This window comes from Cucumis sativus, chromosome 4 (genome assembly GCF_000004075.3).
Source record: "Cucumis sativus cultivar 9930 chromosome 4, Cucumber_9930_V3, whole genome shotgun sequence".
Classification (NCBI taxonomy): Eukaryota; Viridiplantae; Streptophyta; class Magnoliopsida; order Cucurbitales; family Cucurbitaceae; genus Cucumis; species Cucumis sativus.
The window spans coordinates 12,855,926-12,871,301 of NC_026658.2; positions in this window are offsets into that span (position 1 = coordinate 12,855,926).

The following is a 15,376-nucleotide window of genomic DNA, read 5'->3' on the forward strand; positions in this document are numbered from 1 at the left end:
ATGGGGTTGCACGTGAATCAATAAAGAATTGATATTTTAAATTAATAATAACATTAATTCTATTATTATTATTTAACCTTTAGTATTAGTATATTTTTTCATAAAAGCCCCCTTCACTTCCTGCTAAATCCACACCACAACCAAATTCCTTAAAATCTTAATAAAATTTTGAAAATTTAGCTTGAGAGAAATACCTTAATATTGGGGGTGTTACATAGTTTCTCTCTAATTTTTTTTTTTCATTCCAATTGTTTTCCACAAACTAATCTCATCTTAGAAGATAGGAAGGTCTCCAACGGGTGGTGTCCCCAATTCGGTGGATTGTAGATTCAGAGACGTCAACAAGAGTAAGTTCTATGTATCTTTTAATTTAAAAGCACATTTAGTTCTTTATTTAGAACTTTAATTCTAAATATTGTCAATGTACTGGTATTTTGGAATTTTCAAATTAAATTGATGAATGGTTCTGTAAAGTCTTTCACTGCGAAGAGCTTTTATCCCTTTAGGGCACACATACCAATTAAACTAATGCAAGACCTTTGACAGTAGTTAATGGTAGCATCTCACAAAGTGGAAGTGGTTGGCTTACCAACGAAAGATTTTTCAATTATTTCTAGCAATCCCTTTTCTGTTTGAGTATGACCTTCCATATTTTCTGCTATATTACTTATAGTTAATATCAAATGTGCATCTTTGCCATCTATGCTAATATCACTGCCTGACTGCTCTTGATGTTGAGGTGTTGTTCATTTTTGTTCCCTACACAGAAAAGAAAAAAATTATTGTTGTTTATTTATAATCTAAGCAGTTTTAAACAATATAAAGCAGTAACTAATGAATTAAACACTAACTGTTGAGTTTCTACAATAGATTCTTGAGGATGTGACTCTTGAACAGATGGATTCTCATGGATGATCACATGTTTGTTATTTTGATGGTCATCATTCTTGTCCAGATTGTGATGACTAGAATCATTACGAAGATCATCATACATGTTGTTAATATCATCAAACAATTGATTTTGATTATAGTATAGAAAGAAAAAAGGAAAAAAAATAGTTACAAAATGATCGTGTATCCTTAAGCAAACAATCGTGTAGAATATCTAAACGGTTGTTTTACCAAGGGTGACCAATATTTCATATGGGATATGCGATCGTTCATATGTGATATGCGATCGTGTAAAGATATATCAAACCTTTGTTTTGTCAGAAGTCATGCTAAGAATAGTTGAAAGCTTGTAATAAGATCCATCAAAACTGAAAGATTTTACATCAACACGTTCCTAACACAGTAATGCAGTATCAATGAGCATCAAATTACGTGAGATACGTATTAGAAAATATCTAACTGTTCAGTTAATTTTTTATGGACATCAAATCACCTTTTTTCAAGCTTAAGGAAGGAAATGTCGGCACTATATATGTCAGAGTTGTGCATTGCAATGGAAGTGCCAACACGAGGTGATACATGTGTGTCTTTCTGGGATGTAAATGCCACTCCCCGACTAGGACCAACATAGTCTTGGGGAGAAAGCATGCTAGGAACTAGAGTTGTGTCCTCAATTTCTTCTTACACTGGAATGTCTCCTGTTCATAGAGTTTATAGGATTTCTCAAGGCCATTTTTGTATACTTAACCGCTCTTGACAACGGTAGAGAGTCTAAATCTACACTTTCAGGGGGTTCCAACTCCACCACTCGATGAACCAAAGATAGAGACGAATCATTAATGATCTAGTAAGCAACATGAAACCTTGTAATTTTGGGGCCAACGGTAGTCCATCCCATCACTAGCTCAACAGTCAAACGGAGTCTCCTGTATAAAATATAAAATAATACATACACAAATAGTGAATGAAATCTTGTGACGTAACAAACACAAATTTTATGTATATTGCAATTTGACTAAATATTGAACAAGAAAGCCCAAGGGAATACACAAAAATGCAACGTTTTTACGGGTCATTTTGAAAAATGGCAAAACTACTTTTTCTTTTCAATTTTAGCAAACAACATTTTTTGCACGTGCATGGTATTTTATAAAATAAGAAAATATTCACCTTCTCCAACTATAATTATTTTGTTTTTACGTTGTAATTAATTTATGTTATGTATTATTCAACTTTTTAAATTTTTACTTGAAATAGATACATCAACTCATATCATAACTTTTCTCTTAAAATCTCGGGACTGAACTAATTGATTCAACATTTTAATAACATTATTCAATCTTACTAATTTCAAAATAACCTAATTGAATTTGAATTTCAAAATAACCAAATTGAATTTCAAAATTACAAAATTATTATTTTTTAGAATTTGAGAATCTCAACGATAGATTTTATATTAAAATAACATTATCTCAAAATAATTTTAATGACTTGAATATCAAGATAATTAAATTATTATTTTAAAATTGGAAGAAACGGACAAAAAGCGCACACACCCACTCACGTACACACGCACGCGCGCATATATGCACACACACCCACACACACAAACGTGCACACGTGGACACTCACACCCACGCACACGTAGACACACACACCAACACACACGTGGACACACGCATACGCATACACGCACATATGAACAAAGATGTGTAAATGAATTAAAATTAGAAAGACTTTTAAACCATGTTCATTTGACTTAGTAACGTTAATTAAATTATAATTTCTATCAATATTGGTTTAAAAGTATCATTAGTGTAATTATTTCAATATAATGCAGTCTTATCCAATTTTACGAACAAAAAACAAGTCGAATATGTACTAGTAGATGCACACTCTTTGTCATAAGAGATATAACAACGTTTTTATGGATCATTTTGAAAAATGGCAAAACTATTTTTTCTTTTAAATTTTAGCAAATAGAATCTTTTGCACATATGCATGATATTTTATAAAATACCAAAATATTCACCTTCTCAAACAGTAACTATTTTGTTTCTACGTTGTAATTAATTTATGTTATGCATTTATTAGTTTTTAATTATTTTTTACCTGAAAAAGATACATCAACCCATATCATAACTTTTTTCTTAATATCTGGGGACTCAACTAATTGATTCAAGATTTTAATTTTATTCAATCTTATTAATTTCAAAATAACTTAATTAAATTTCAATTTCAAAATAACAAAATTATTATTTTTCGGAATTTGAGAATCTCAACGATAGATTTTGTATCAAAATAACCTTAATTGAAGTTCAAAATTAAAAAATATCAACTTGTACACTATCTTTATCTCAAAATAACATTAATGGCTTGAATATCAAGATAATTAAATTATTATTTTAAAATTGAGAGAAACTTTACATTAAAAAATATCAACTTGTTCGCACACGCGCACACGTGCACAATGCACGCACAAAGACGCGCACACACGCACACCACAGGCACACACACATATCCACCAAAATTTGTAAATGAATTAAAATTAAAAAACAATTAAATTAGTTGTGTTTAGAAAGACTTTTAAATCATGTTGATTTGACTTAATAACATTAATTAAATTATAATTTATATCAATATTGGTTTAAAAGTGTCATTAGTGTAAATATTTCCATATAATGCGGTCTTATCCAGTTTTACCAATAAAAAACAAGTCGAATATGGACCAATAGATCCACACTCTTTGTCATAAGAGAGATGACAACATTTTTATGGGACATTTTGAAAAATGACAAAACTACTTTTTCCTTTGAATTTTAGAAAATAACATTTTTTGCACGTGCATGGTATTTTATAAAATACCAAAAAATCCATCTTCTCCAACTGTAATTATTTCGTTTCTACGTTGTATTTAATTTATATTAGAGATAACTGTGAGAATAGCAAAATTTAGTATAACAAACTGAAAAATAGCAAATCTGAAACATATTAAGAATTTTGGCAAAATTAGTGGTTACAAAAAATTTTGGATTTTTTTTACCCGTTTATACCCTTTTAAGTAGAATAATACGTGTTTTCAGATACAATGTATTTGTCAAATAACACACAATCACAGGTACATTGTATTTGCAACCTACAATTAGTTTTGAAAAATATTAACTAATTTGGATTAACAAGATTTCCCCTATATCCCCTAAATATATGTCTATAATTCATAACAAATGTTTGGATTTTTAGTATTTAAATCAAATTAATTAACATTTATTTATTTAATTCATGTTTAATAAAGATTTCCTCTACAAAATTGCTAAAAGATTTTCAACCGTTCCTCATTCATTAGATTTCATAATATTTTGAATTCAAATATTATAAAATCTAATCCCTAAAACAATGACAATCACTACTTCATTATTTTCATATGATAATACATAATACATATGGTTAATAAAAAAAATGGTTATGAGAATTTCAACAATTCCCAAATCATTATATTTCATAATATTTTGATTTCAAATATTACATCATATCCCTAATGGCAAGCATAAATTAAACATTTTGTATTACTTATATTTCAAATTATTTAAAGAAAATTATCAGATAATACATAGTACGTATGGTTACTAATAATTTAAAAACAAAGTTTTATCATCACTACAATTGTGTTAATTATGATTATACACTTATTTTGATTGATTTTTATTCAAAAAATAATTTACTGTGCCTCTTGTATCGAATAATTATTTTTTACGTTGTGTTTTTTAATTACGTTAATATTCATATTTATTTTAATTAGATGTTTTATTTTGTATGTGATGTTTTATTTCCATTCATCCTTGTTATGCATGTGTAATCAAGAAGTATAATACGTGTATGTATGATAATACATGTTTTACTTGTATTTGCATGATACAAAATAATGAGATCAAATATCATACCATTTAGTGTATTTGCAAACTTTTGAAAAATATTAATTAATTTAAGATATTTTCAATATCTCCTAAATATATGCCTAAAATTTTTAGGGGTCATTTTGAAAAATAGCAAAACTACTTTTTCTTTTGAATTTTAGCAAATAACATTTTTTGCACGTGCATGGTATTTTATAAAATGCCAAAATATCCACCTTCGCTAACTGTAATTATTTTGTTTATACATTGTAATGAATTTATGTTATGCATTTCTCAGCTTTTAATTATTTTTTACCTGAAAAAGATATATCAACTCATATCATAACTTCTTTCTTAATATCTCGGGACTCAACTAATTGATTCCACATTTTAATAACTTTATTCAATCTTACTAATTTCAAAATAACCAAATTGAATTTGAATTTCAAAATAACCAAATTGAATTTCAAAATAACAAAATTATTATTTTTTTAGAATTTGAGAATCTCAACGATAGATTTTGCATCAATAACCTTAATTGAATTTCAAAATTAAAAATATCAACTTGTTCGCAATCTTTTATTTCAAAATAACATTAACTGCTTTAATATCAAGATAACAAAATTATTATTTTAAAATTTGGAGAATCTCAACATTAAAAAATATCAACTTGTTCGCACACACGCATAGACGCACACACACGCACGGACGCACACACCCACGAACACACACAGATGCACTTACACCCACACACACATGCACACACACACACGGATACAAGCACAAACGCACACACACGCACACGCACGCGCACATATGCACACACGCACAAAGATGTGTAAATTAATTAAAGTTAAAAAAAACAAATACATTAATTGTGTTTAGAAAGAGTTTTAAACCATGTTCATATGACTCAATAACATTGATTAAATTATAATTTCTATCAATATTGGCTTAAAAGTGTCATCCGTGTAATTATTTCAATATAATGCGGTCTTATCCAATTTTACCAACAAAAAACAAGTTGAATATGGATTAGTAGATCTACACTCTTTGTCATAATCGACATAACAACGTTTTTATGGGTCATTTTGAAGAATGACAAAACTACTTTTTCCTTTGAATTTTAGCAACTAGCATTTTTTTGCACGTGCATGGTATTTTATAAAATACCAAAATATCCACATTCTTCAACTGTAATTATTTCGTTTCTACATTGTAATTAATTTATGTTATGTATTTATTAGCTTTTAATTATCTTTGACTTGAAATAGATACATCAACTCATATCATAATATTTTTCTTAATATCTCGAGACTCAACTAATTAATTCAACTTATTAATAACTTTATTCAATCTTACTAATTTCAAAATAAGCTAATTGAATTTGAATTTCAAAATAACAAAATTGAATTACAAACTAACAAAATTATTACTTTTCGGAATTTGAGAATCTCAACGATAGATTTTATATTAAAATAACCTTAATTGAATTTCAAAATTAAAAAATATCAACATGTTCACTATCTTTATCTCAAAATAACATTAATGTCTTGAATATCAAGATAATTAAATTATTATTTTAAAATTGAAAGAAACTCAACATTAAAAAATATTAACTTGTTCGCATACAAGCACACAAGCACTACGCACACGTACACATGCACACTTACACACACACGCGCACACGCACACCTACACACAGACACCCACAGACGCACGAACGCACGCACACACACACACACACACCTATCCACATGCGCACAAGCTCACACACATGCACAAACGCACACACGCGTACACACATACACACATACACACACGTAAACACATACGCACACGCGAACAAACACGCACGCGTGAGCACACCTACACACCCAAGCACACATGCAATAGCCCGCGCACACACACACACGCACAAACACACACAAACATGCACACAACCACACACACATGCACACAGACACTCGCACGAACGCACGCACACACACACACCTACCTACACGTGCACACGTACATACGCACATATGCATAAAGATGTATAAATGAATTAAAATTAAAAAACAACTACATTAATCCTGTTTAGAAGGACTTTCAAACCGTGTTCATTTGACTTAATAACATTAATTAAACTATAATTTCTATCAATATTGGCTTAAAAGTGTCATTCGTGTAATTATTTCAATATAATGCGATTTTATCCAATTCAATTAGCAACAAACAGGTCGAATATGAACCAGTAGATATACACTCTTTCATAAGAGATATAGCAACATTTTTATGGGTCATTTTGAAAAATGGAAAAACTACTTTTTTTTTTAATTTTAGCAAATAACATTTTTTGCACGTGCATGCTATTTTATAAAATACCAAAATATCCATATTCTCCAACTGAAATTATTTTGTTTCTATATTGAAATTAATTTATATTATACATTTATCAGCATTTAATTATTTTTAAATAAAAAAGATACATCAACTCATATCATACTTTTTTCTTAATATCTCGGGACCCAACTAATGGATTCAAGAATTTAACTTTATTTAATCTTACTAATTCCAAAATAACCTAATTGAATTTGAATTTCAAAATAACAAAATTATTATTTTTTAGAATTTGAGAATCTCAGCAATAGATTTTGTATCAAAATAACTTTAATTGAATTTCAAAATTAAAAAATATCAACTGATTCACTATCTTTATCTCACAATAATATTAATGGCTTGAATATCAAGATAATTAAATTATTATTTTAAAATTGAGAGAAACTCAACATTAAAAAATATCAACTTATTCACACACAATCACACGCACACACACACGAACATATGCACACACACGCACACACACACAAACGCACACACGCACACGCACACCAACCCGCATGCACACAAATGCACACGCAAACACGCACACACCTACTCACGTACATATGTATGTGCGCGTGCACACACCCAAGCACACGTGGACATGCGCACACGCGAGCGCACACACATGCACACTGATGGTTCAATTTCGTCGATAGTTCCTATTTTTGCTGACAGTTTATTTTTTGCCATCGATAGAGGATCTTCCGACAGACCTACGTGACGGTGTGTGTTGATAGCTTAATTTGGTTGGCAAAAGAAAAGCTGATGAGTTTTTGAAGATTTACTGACGATATTTGTCATCGACAAAGGGTAAATTTCTTGTAGTGCATGTACATCAAACGTATCAAATTTGTTAAGTGTACCAATGAAGCATAACAAGTTTATTAGTGGTGTATCAAGTGTATCAAACTTATAAGTGAAGTCTTTAAGTGTATCAAACTAATCAAGTGTATCAAGGCCTCAGGGGTATCAAGTGTATCAAGAAGAATCAAGTGTAACGAGAAGTATTATGTGTAACGAGAAGTATTATGTGTATGAAGATGTTTCAGGTGTGTATCAAAAAGTATCGAGTGTATCAATGAGTACCGAGTGCATGAAGTGTATCTATCAAATGTATCAAGTGTATCAACAAGAAGTATCAAGTGTATCAAGGGATATTATGTGTATCGAACGTGCATAAGGTGTATCAAATGTACATCAATAACGATGGCATTTGTGACATTTTACCTCTTGATGTGTGAGCTGGTCTTTGTTTTTGTCATTTTCTCAAATAATAAAGTATGGGTTCTATGTACTTAATTATTATAACTTATTTTGCCATTTTCGCAAGTGTCCCTTAATTGTAATACATGTATATGCGACATAATCTAATCAAACTAACTCATAAATGGACTTAATCGATCTCATGGACCACAAATTCTTCAATTACTTGCAAATTTGGTGACTTCCTTCAAACGGTGGGTGTAGAGCTTAATTTTGAGAGAGAGGAAAAGTCGTGAAGAGTATTTGCGAGAGAGGGGGGAACGTCGCCAGAGAGCATTTGCGAGAGAGAAAGACAGCGATGATGTGGGATGAAGTAAGGTTTTTTTCGGTCGTTGTTCACAAGTGGGATGAAAGCTTCGAATTATTTGTTTTAAATCAGAAAACGTATGATTGAAGGAAAACATTGATTGTTTATTAGGGTAATTTTTAATGACACATAATTTATGTCATTAATTAACAATGCAAAAATTTTGTCAAGAAAACTCAATTTGTGTCACGAAAAATTTTGTATTTTTATTTTTAACGACACATTTTATTCCCTCATATCCATTTGTCTTGATTTCATGTGTCATTAAAACTTGTATTTCTAAATAAATTTATTCGACGAAAGTGGCTAGATTGGTGGGTTCAACAGCGAAGGCTTGTTGTGGCAGCAACGACAACAATGGTTGGAGTGTGGAATCGACGGCGGCAAGTGGCAAAAAATTGGAAGGCAAGGGTTCTTCATAACGACTCGGTAGCCCACTTCGTTCGACGAGAATTTTTTTGCGTTTTTGGTAGAGTGAGAAAAAAATTGCATTAAGACTTCATTCGACGACATCGTTTTTGCTTAAGAGAAAATTTGAGGTTTTTACTTAGTTCTAATTGCGAGAGAGAGGGAAATTAAAAAAATTTGAAATTTGAGGTTTTTTCATTTGAAAATTTTTTTAATGAAAAAAAAATTGTCGTTAATTAATGACGCAAAAATTGTGTTGAAATAAATTAAATTGTGTCAATAGAATTGTTTTAAGAAATAATCCATATTTTTATTTTCAACAACACAATGTACCTCATCCCACCTCTTTTTTCTTTTATTTTCAACGACACAATGTCTTGATTAAAATCCATTTTTCTAGTAGTGACTGAAAGGAAAAATTGGACAAAATCATAATATCTTTGATAATTAAATCACCAGTTGGTTTGACCATATATAATCTTGGATCTATTCTATTACGATATGACCATGGTACATCATGAACATACATTGACTAAAAAACTTAAATTGATGAGTGAATGTAATAAATTTAATATTAATTATATGATCAATACTTTAACACATGTATATTGGTATATCAGTCAATAACAGTAGTAAGACAAATTATAAAATATAAGGGATAAAAGTTCTACACATGCATGTATGGTATACTATCTTGATAGCAAAAAGGAGATCAATATTCAGTAAAAATACATAACAGAAACTGGAGAGGAAAAAAGCTAAAATAGAATATCCGGGGAAGGCTAGCTAGGAAATGCATACATAGTAGAGAATATGGTTTGAAGGAGGGTGAGAAGAATGAAGAAAGTTGTAGCTAGCAATGATAACTTTCACCTTGTTCCAATAACCTTACTTTGCCTTGCTCCTTAGTCTCTTGCAATGTACACATAAAGCTTTGGCGATTTTACCAAAGTGGGAAGCAGTTAAGGGGACGAAGGTATATTCGGAGATAAAATTCAGCCACCTCTCACATAGTATTTCAAATAGTCTAGCAACTTCAACCATTTCCCTCACAAAGAAGAAGAAGACCATAGCCACTCGAGGCTTTTGCACAGACAAACACCAAAAAGATGGTGTCCGATTCCGTATATGTGCTAAGCGCGTCGTTGTTGACGCCAGGCATCACACCTTGGAAAGGCTCTCTTCCATTATATATAGCCAAAGAACTTCCGAATTATTGAAAATAAATATTTTCAACAATTTTATATTCTCCTTTAATTTATGTTCACTTTTGTTCAAAGCTATTTCCTCTTCATTTTTCTCATGAAAATCACATAATTTATTTACTGTGCTTGTTAATGTGTAATGATTATTTTATCATTTCATGTGAACAATATGATTTTGTTACAATTTACTCTGTTTGCTTTTTACTATTGAAATATCCCTAACTATAAACTAATTGCACAATTTTGCTCATAATATACGATCATGTAGCAACCATAAGCCAAGAGTAAAAACAAGAATCAATTGAAGAGGGAATAAGTTGATATATATCACCCTGGAAGATGAAATATACAGGAAAGAGGGAATAAGTTGATACAAAAACTAATCTCACCATTCATCATATATGAACAAAATATGTAATGAAATGCTTGCAATGAGACATGATGAAATAATTTTCATTAGAATAAAATAAAGGGTAAGAAAATGTATCCATACCTTCGGATGGTATTCAGAAACAATCACCATAGGCAAATTCTGGGTAACGGCACCAAAAAACTGAACTACATTAGGATGTCGGATCTTTTCCAAAAATGTCAACTCATGTTTGAATGCATTTCTGTAGGAAATTCAATAAAATAATTAAGAAAACTTGCAATATGTGAGAGATATACGAACTTCAAACAAATTTTACAAGTTTCAGCAAAAAATTTCAAACAAGTTTTAAAGTTTAAGCAAAAAGTAATCGTAGGTAGAAAGGGGAGCAAAAGTGGGGTCTTGAATTAATTCTGCAAAATTAGTAGGCTTTCAAAATTTAGGTTCTAGAAGTAGAATTATTGCAGAAAAATAAATAATTGCATCATTCAAACTGAATCAAACATATCATGATGTTATATTCTCCGCAACGTATAATGGAGTATAAACATAAAGTTTCTATATACAAAGCTATGTATCTCTACCCTTGACTTCTCTTTCTCTCTTTCTACCTTTTTTATCCTTTCTTTCACCCATTCACTCAATACACTTGCAAGAACCTTCATTTTTTTTTTTTTGTATTTAAATGTTCTTGGCACCATCCTTTTTTTAATTATCAAGGCTTTGTTATTGTGTACCAGTATTGTGTCGTGCCTCCTTCACTTCTCATCATCATTTTCATCTCACATCTCTACCTTGTCAATTTTCGTTTTTCACTCAGCTTTCTTTCTTCTTTTGTCTTCACTACTTTCTTTGCTCCTTCTTCTCAAGCTCTAACTTTTGCTATTATCAACCAGCCTCAAATGACCATTGGAAAACCCATAGCCCACTGAGAGATAGCCAATATAGTAATGACTCTAATGATAAACTCCAATCAACCCAAAAGTTCTACTTTAAGATTTGAAAAATATATTAGATAAAGCATAATTAGTTGAAAAAGAACCTCAAAATTCTGTGCTAAACGACTACAATTTCATCGTATAATATGCCATATTGACATCATATTTTTCCTACAAAAACATATTAACTAAAATAAGCTCATAAACACGAAAATGCATTAAGTGTTGGTTAACATACACTACCTTGAAATATGACAAAGACTTTATTTCTCCCAACCAGACAGCATAATCAGAAGGTAGCTTGGGAGCAAACGGAGTTGACTTAATGTCCACTAGCAATATCCTATAAAAATTTCAAATTCTTGAAATATGAAAACCAATGGAAGTTTCAGGGGAATGAAGTATAACCTCTAAATACAGAAGGACGACATAAAGGGGAATGAAGACTCGAAAGAAGGACGGCGTTTTCCGAGAGAAGGACGTCAATTTTGAGGGACAACGGACGATGATTTCAGAGTATTAGGGATGGCGGATGGCGGAAGTCTTAGGGATCTCGTACTCAGTCGATGTTGAACGACCGAAAGCAAAGGATCTAATATGCATTTTTGGAGACAGCATGGTGAACGCAGACGGACAGAAGTGAGAGATCCTTAGAGAGAACTTGGCATTTTCGAATGCGGCAGAGACAAATCTAGGGCTTCGAAGGATTCAACCCAATATTTTCTTATATATATATATATATATATATATAAATATATTTAATAACACTTGACGTTTTTAAAACGTCAAGAAAAACGATCTTACTTGACGTCTAACAAACATCAAGAAATTTAAAAAATAACTCTTCTCCGGGTTTTTATAAAAATTCTTGACGTTTTAAAACATCAAGAATTTTTAAGATATTTCTTGACGTTTTTAAAATGTCAAGTAAAAGTACATATTACTTGACGTTTGAAAAATGTCAAGAATGTTGAATATATAAACATTCTTGACGTTTTAAAAACGTCAAAATTTTTATAGATATTTCTTGATGTTTTTAAAACGTAAAGAAAAAATACATATTAGTTGATGTTTAAGAAACGTCAAGAAATCTGAAAATTGACCTACCCCGCATTTTCATAAAAATTCTTGATATTTTATCTTTGGAACTACCCCTTTCTTGACGTTTTTTTGAAAAAAACGTCAAGAAAGAAAAACAACAAACGTCAAGAAAGGTCTTTTTCTAGTAGTGACATACATAAATATATATATACATACATAAATATATATACATACATAAATAAATAAATAAATATATATATATATATAATGAATTAAAATGGTTTTGTTGCTTTACAGTTTTACTCTATAAACGAAGAGCATTATAAATATATTATTGAGGAAACATCTTTCGAAATGACTGGTTTTGGAAGTGTCATTAGATTTTTGGTTAGTTAAGCACATTTTCCTCCCAAATAGTAGTCGAAATACAACTTTTTTTTTAAGAAGAAGAAACCGAATCCTTCAAACTAGGATAAACCTAGGATAAGAGTCATTATCTATTAACATAGAGTTAAAGTTACAAGGTTGAAGGCTAGAGGGAAGCCCAGAAACAACCTAATCTAACAAACCTTAAAGTTAAGAGTTGGTAGTAGCATCATATTAGTTACAAGATGAATGACGCCTAGACCAAACTTCGATCAAGTTACATATGTCTTCCCACAAGTTAACAATAAACCTTGATTTATCCTTAAAAATTCTATTGTTTCTTTCTATCCAAACAATCAAAAGTAAGCCAGTTATGGAGGGAGGAATACACATTAGAGAGCTCAGTTATGGATGGAGGAATACACAACTTTTTCTCGTGGTCATTTTCCTCGTGGGCATTCTCTTCATGTTTCTTCTTATTCCGACTAAAACACAAGCAACAAATTATTCTTCGCGTTCGTATAGGTTTGTTTGAAGAAGATTAAGAAAGTCCTTAATTTATCTCGACACTTCCAAAACCAGAATATAATACCCGTGCTACATAAATCCCTCTTTCCAAATAGTCGAACATGAACTATCCATGCATATCTTGGAATAAACAAGAGAAACCCTAACTAAACCCAAATAGAAAATACACTGCAATCTAAAATATACATAAAGAAATAAAAAGAAGTTTTAATGTTGTGGGTTTTTTACTGATCTTCTTCAACAACAAAATAACTCAACGCCACACTTCAATTTTTCCTTCCACGAATTGGGTTTTTAAAGAGTTTTCACCGCGAATTTATCTTTTTTGGTTCGACAAGTAACAACATGTGAATCCCCAAATGCAAGGTTTTATTAAAAATTTAAAATATACTTTTTTAAAAAAATTATAATACCTAAAAAATTTTTTTTTTTATATTTATAACCTAATTGTCTATCATTGCATACTTGAGAGAAATATATTTTTTAATTAGCATAATAATAACCTTTATATAGTAAATTAAATTTTGTAGAATGAGAAAAGACCTTAGATCCAAAAAAGTTATTTATTTATTATTGGAGTGAATTGTCTAATTAATGTAGTTAATGGATGGTTTTGTAACTATAAAGAAAATAATGAAAATAATTTTCTAAAAGAATGAATGAAAATTTAGAAAGTTAAAAGGTTTTAGGAATTAAAAATAAGGGTGTAACATTATAAAAGACTACCAAATATACTGTAAGAGACATGCATTAAAGGAGCTGAGGCATGCATACTACCAAATATACTATAAATAAACCAGAATTCTTTTTTAAGAAATTAAACAACTAAAAATATAAAGAAGAAAGATTAGAAAATGAATGATCAAACAAAGTATGACTCATTTATTTTTGACAGGTTCGGCCAATATCACCTGACAATTCATTTTCACCAAGAGAATAAGCATGAGTAGCCTTGGAATCAAGTTCCTCTGATAATAGCCATGGAGTTGATGGGTTAGAGACAGAACCAAAATTTGAGTTCGACGATAAGGATGGAAAATTCTGAAACTAGCAGCAACAGGAAGTTAAGACAACGAATTATTTTCAATATAGAAAGGCTAATTGTAAGAAGTTGTTAATGAAGTGTCCAAATGCATTATGGTAATATTGGGTGCAGAATGTTTGGAAGTTTTATCCGTGTGCTGTGAAGCACCACAGAGTTGAAGCATATGAAACCAGTGTTTATCTGACAAAAAATAGTGTCATGATCATTGCCTTTCCATTCCATAAATTTATGCATAGCAGAAGAAAAAGAACCCTCAACACTTGAATTACCATATAGCACTCTACATCCAGGTGGTGCCTTGATTTTTGAAGATTTAGTTAAGAGCAGTGATAAAATTTGTACAGAAATTACAATGCATTTCTCGATATGCAACAACATTAAGACCAACTTAAAGGCAACAATCATCAAGAAATCTGATATTTAAAATGTACAAAGAGCAGTAGTAAACATATGTATTTTATGGCTGACTTTATCCATAATAAATGTTGGATTAAATCATCAAAATAAAACACAAACAGATAATTATCGAGTTTTTCAATGGAGGATAGAGAGGAAGACATGCATGCACAACTACTAGATCTATATGGTGCCAGACTGCCAGTAAAAATTTAAAGACACACATGACAACATTATTTTGGATGAAGTTCTAATATTGCAACCATGGAGGAAAAATCAGCAAATCTTAAATAGATGTAGTAGTCCAAATGATAAAAGTTTGTCTCAAGATAATATTTCAGTAACTGCAGATGCATTG